This window comes from Mandrillus leucophaeus, unplaced genomic scaffold, assembly GCF_000951045.1.
Source record: "Mandrillus leucophaeus isolate KB7577 unplaced genomic scaffold, Mleu.le_1.0 Scaffold76, whole genome shotgun sequence".
Lineage (NCBI taxonomy): Eukaryota > Metazoa > Chordata > Mammalia > Primates > Cercopithecidae > Mandrillus > Mandrillus leucophaeus.
Window position 1 is genome coordinate 4,516,769 of NW_012108252.1, and position 5,954 is coordinate 4,522,722.

Below are 5,954 nucleotides of genomic sequence, written 5' to 3' on the forward strand. Positions count from 1 at the left end.
AAAAAAAAAAAAAAAAAAAAGAAAAAGAAAAAAAGAAAGATCAATCTAGTAGGAGTACATAAAACAGAATGGAAAGGAAAGACTTAAAGCCAGGCTATTATATCAATTGTGGGTGTGAAATAGTAGGGACCTTACTAGTACAGTAGCCATAGGAACATTAAGAAGATGATTTGGGAGACATTTTTATGTGAAAACATAAAATTAGTACCTGACCAATGATAAGAAGGAAAGAACGAGTGAAAAAATGGCCTCAAAGTTGTAAACCTAAGTTGCTTAAAGAAAATCAGAACGGCACTGGAAGGGAGATGATAATTTTACTTTCAGACAACAGGAGCTTGAAATAACACAGGAATATACCAAAAATAAGCTATGTGACATGGACTGGTAATGCAGACTTGGATGTCTTGTTTATAAAGACAATTGCTGAAGCTCTACAGATAGAGGAATTCTGTGGTAACCAGCCTTCAAGAAGGCTCCCCATGATCCCCACCTACTGTTATGCACAACCTTGTGCTGTCTGTCCCCTCCCACATCATATGAGGGTTGGTATGGTGGAAGTAATGGTATGTCACTTCCAAGCTTAGGTTCTAAAATAACTGAGGCAGCTGTCTGGGTTGCTCTCTCTCTCTGAGAGAAACCAGTTGCCATGTCATAAGCAGCCCTTACTACGCAGAGACCTACGTGGAGAGGAAGTGAGGCCTCTGGCCAACAACCACGAGAGGGAGGCTAGAAGCAGACCTGCAGTCCAGTCAAGCTTCCAGGTAACAGAGACCTGGTCAACACACTGACCACTACCTTATGAGACACACTGACACAGAGCCACCCAGTGAAGCTACTCCCTAATTGGTGCCCCCTCAAAAACTGTTTGAGATAGCAAATGTTTGCCGTTTTAAGTTGCTAAGTTTGGGTTAATTTGTTACACAGCAATAGGTAACCAATACAAAGTTTTGATAGGAAAATATACAGAGAACAAAAGTGCTTACAATTAACCTTAAAGCATACAGAAGGGGCAGGAGGAAAAGTATCACTTTGCATTCTATCATTAATAGCTAAAAGGATAAAAATATTTCCTCTGATCCTCTGGAAAATGTTAATTTTTTTCTACACCTCTCAACCACAAAAGATACCATATATAAGCCTGCACATACAGCATTATTCAACCTTTCATTTTTCTGAGTAGACCCCAGGCTTTTTTTTTTTTTTGATACAGAGTTTCACTCTTGTTGCCCAGGCTGGAGTGCAATGGCGCGATCTCAGCTCACTGCAACCTCCGCCTCCTGGGTTCAAGCGATTCTCCTGCCTCAGCCTCCCTAGTAGCTGGGATTACAGGCATGCGTCACCACCTCGGCTAATTTTGTATTTTTAGTAGAGACAGGGTTTCTCCATATTGGTCAGGCTGGTCTTAAACTCCTGACCTCAGGTGATCCACCCACCTCAGCCTCCCAAAGTGCTGGGATTACAGGCATGAGCCACCGCACCTGGCCCGACCCCAGGCATTTAACTCATAAGTACGAGGGATAGTAACATTTGGTCAGCCCCATCAGCATGGTCAAATGCTTCCTTAACATTATAAAGTTGTTCAAAGTATAAACTGTTCAGAAATCAGTTCCCTAAAAAAGTCACAAAGCTGTCTTACAGCTTCACGGGTATCATTTTTAATTTATTATATGTAATTACTAGTGTTGCATCTTAATAGGAAAACCCAAGGTCAATCAAACACAAATATTTGTTGAACTTCCATAGAAAACAAAAATATAAACCTTGCCTGGTAGCCAAGTAAAAAGCAACAGTATAATGTAAGAGTTCAACACAGGGAAGTAAGAATAAAAACTAATTATTATAATGACAACTAATATTTATTGAGCACTTACTATGTGTGAAATGATACAAGCATTACATCAAAACACCTCTATAAACCCTAACAGTCCCATTTTATAGATGAGAACACTGAGGTTTAGAAATGTTTAATAGATTGCCCAATATCCCCTGCTTGCAAGTAGAAGCACTAGGATTAAAGTCTAGGCAGTCCGACTCTAAAACTTTAGTTCTTTTTTTTTTTTTTTGAGACAGGGTCTCATTCTGTCATCTCCCAGGCTGCAGTGACACCATCACTGCTCACTGCAACCTCAACCTTCCTGGGCTTAAACAATCCTCCCAACTCAGCCTCCCAAGTAGCTGGGACTGGAGGCATGCACCACCACACCTGGCTATTTTATTTTTCTTATGTCTTATAGAGACAGGGTCTCACTATGTTGCCCAGATTGGTCTCAAACACAGCTCAAGCGATCCGTCCACCTTAGCCTCCAAGTGTTGGGATTACAGGTGTGAGCTACGGCACCCAGCCAGCTCCAGTTCTTTATCTACTACTTTATATTAGTTCCCTCAAATGAATGCTGTCGCCGAAAAAAGAAAATCATTCGTAGGGGTTGAGTGGGCTAGAAACATTACAGGAGTGATTTAATGAAGTCTTAAGTTTGTATGTGTTAAGAGAAAAAAAGCCTTCTATATTTTACAACTCCAGAAGGTATCATTCTCATACTCTTACCTGAGTGACACTAGGAGGAAGATGACATGTGGAGCCCATGACACCTGATATCTTTCAAAATACTCCATTTATGGAGCTGCCTGGGCGTATGGTACTCATGTCAGTGTACCACGTCCTCCTTTCTCACCTTACACTGAGCACAATGACGTGCTACAAAGCCAACAAGGAGCACAGGACTCAGCTTGTCCTTTCATTTAAAAAATACTATACTCCTGCTTTAATCAGTGGTTGTTAGAAGAAACAATAATTGTTTTATTTCTTTTTTTTTTTAACCACAAAGCTTTCTTCAAAAAGAAACAGTAATATGAAGAACATCTCCACATTTTCTGTTGAATTGTCCATTATGTAATGTCTGTTTCATAAGCACCCACACAATAATTTAGTGTTGGGAAAAAAAGTCTCTCCTCTTACAAGCTGGTTTGTTTCCTTTCAACAAACAATGAGATTATATAATCCTTTGTTTCCAACATTTTTGTCTTGACTTCCAGGAAGTACAAAGATAAATTTCATGCTTAATTAAAATAATAATGTTTGCCAAAGTTTCTGGTTTATTTATTTTCACATCCTATTTTAATAAGTTTATTGAACATGTCTTTTATTGTAAGTGCTTTCATATCCTTTTCTAAAGTAGGAAAAATATGAATTATGAATAGAATAAGGATATCTGCCCCTGCTTCCCACATAAAACTTATTCTCTATCCCAGTGAATGGCTAGAAATCCAAGACTCAACCCAGGGTCTTCCCTTTCCTTTAGTCAACAACCTACTTTTACCTATTCAACCACCTTAATGAGTATTTTGTGTACTCTTCCTGTTCTTTACAGTCCTATTACACTGACTTGGCCTAGCTGGTTTTACCACAAAAGCTTCCCTATTAGTCTCCCTGCCTTCAGTCTCAACCTTCTCTCGGTCTGTCCTCATTCGTTCATTTCCTCCATACTATCAGAAAGACTTCTATCTAACACAAAACATCTGTGAAATGTTCTTGTTTTGAAAAAACAAAACAAAATAACACAAAGCAATACGCCTTTCATCTGGCTCAAAATTTCTCAACGACTCCTAGTATAGAATAATAGTTGAAATCATCCACATAACATACAGGACCGTGTATGATCTTGTCCACCCCTCCACATATATGATAAAACTATCGCAATCACTCTCCTCTCGCTGATCACCTGCTCCTCCCTCAGAGTTCCCCATCTCAGTAGATGGCACCACCATTTGCCCAGCTGTTCATATCCCAAATCTTGGAGTTATCCCTGGCTCTTCTATCACATCCCACATCCAAACCATCAGCCAATCCTATCAACTCCACTTTGGCAATATATCGAAACACAGTCACCTTTCACCACCTCAAATGCTATCTTCTAGTCTAAGTCACCATCATCTATCACCCGGACCGCTGTGACAACCTCCTAACTGGTTTCTCTGAATCCATCCTCACACCCCCTAAAATGTATTTTCTGTACCGGAGCCACCAGTTACCCTTTTAAAATACAAATGAGATCATGTCACTGCCCAGCACAAAATCTCCCACTAATCCCTCATTCCACTTAGAACATAGTCCAAAATTCCAGTCTTTGTCTATTCTCACTTTCTCCTTGCCAGGAATGCCCTTCCCCCCCAGGTATCCACATAGCTCAGGCCTTCACTTCATTGCAGTCTCTGCTCTAATGTTCCTTCCTCAGTGGGTCTTCCTAATCCCCTATCCCAGGAGTTCTCAACTGGGGGCCACTTTTCTCAACTGGGGGCAATTTCTAGAGCTATTGCTGGTTGTCACATAGTAGGAGAGGGAACCTTCCGGCATCTAATAGGTAGAAGTTAGTGATGCTGATAAACATCCTACAATGTACAGGTCAACCCCCTACAACAGAGAAGTATCCAGCCCAATATGTCAGTAGCACCAAAGTTAAAAAACCCTGCCCTCTGTAAAACAGCACCTTCATTGGTCTCCTAACTCTTACCTTGCTTTTTTTTTTTTTTTTAACATGGTAACTATCACCACCTGACATTACATATTTCTTCATTTATGATCTGTCTCCCTCAGCAGAATGCAAGGCCCACAATGGCAGATTTTGGACTGATTTGTCCATGCCTATCTCGCTACGGCCTAAAAGAACGCTGGTATATCACCAGCATTCAGTAAATATTTGTTGAAAAAATTAATGGATAAATGATACTTCAACAAAGCTGCAGTTCTCAGAACACCCTAGGTTCTCAAAGGCTTCTGTGCTACCATCTATAGAGAACCGTGAACCATCATGAAGTCTGAAGTCACTATGATTTGTTTACTGTAGAATACTAATGGATACTAATGCTTATTTCCATTTCCTATGTCGTGGAAAGTAGACTAATACGTTCTTAGAGAATAGAGGCCACAGCTCCCACTTCTTTATCTGTCTCACATCTCAATGGCTGATGGTGAGGATGGCCAATCACTAACTCTGACCAGTGAAGGAGTCCTATGTTTCAGATTTAGGACTTGATCCAAGCGAAGTGCAATATTTATGGAAGCTAATCCAGACCTTTAATGTTTGAGGCAGCCATAATCAGAGAGCTATATATCTTCATTCAAAATAAAACAATAATTTTTCATCATAACCAAAGCAATAAAAGTGGTTTGAATAGTCTTCAAAATCAATATCCACCTACCTGCTTGTTTAGCTTCAATACAGGCAATATTTATTTCTTCTTTCAAATCCCAGTTTTCATTGGCTATAGCTTCTCCTACTTTAACAAATCTTCCAACTGCCAAGTTGACAGCTTGTCCTACACGCTGAATTGCTTGCAGAGTTTTATCAGACTTTTTGGTATTATCTTTATGATTAATAAGTGTGGTGATCTAAAAATAAAAGATAAAAGCAACTTTTATCTCAATACCTCTTTTTTTTAAGCTGTACCACAAAGTCAAAGAAAATTAAGCCTGGCATACAGGATAGCTCAACAGACTAAATCAATAGTTAGAGATGTTTCAACAGAGACAACCAGCAAAGTATCCTGCATCATTCCTTAGGACAATGTTTCCATTAATTACAACTCCAAGTTCACCTGAAGGCAGTTATCTGGGGCATGCAGTTTATCTGCGGCATATAGTTCCAGAGGCCCTCCAGATCTTTCAACAAATCTTAAGGAGAAAAGTAGGAGCGGAGAGATCATTACATTCAGAAAGTCAAAGTACTTCAGGTCTCGTTTCCTCTACTACGACTTCAGATGCTATGGAGTAGAGACAGCTCTTCTTCCTCTCCATTCCACTCCGTTGCCTACCATGGTGCCCAGGTTGTACAAAATAGTACTTGTGCCATACATGTTTACCAAATTAACTGGATACTTTAGAATGAGCATTGTAATCTATATTTTATATTTTGCTAAGTTTTGTTGCATCCAACTCAAAATAAATGAAATACCAAGAG

The 5,954-nt window shown here is 39.7% G+C and overlaps 1 protein-coding gene across 1 annotated transcript in view; it reads right to left on the reverse strand.

Annotated features, from left to right (window-relative positions):
* Positions 1–5,396, reverse strand: part of CTNNAL1 (catenin (cadherin-associated protein), alpha-like 1) — a 61,025-nt gene extending 55,629 nt beyond the window's left edge. Inside the window, exon 1 of the mRNA XM_011966374.1 lies at positions 5,197–5,396. The gene's annotated coding sequence lies outside the window, so the exon portion shown is untranslated. The remainder of the gene's footprint in view (positions 1–5,196) is intronic.
* Positions 5,397–5,954: the final 558 nt, after the last annotated feature.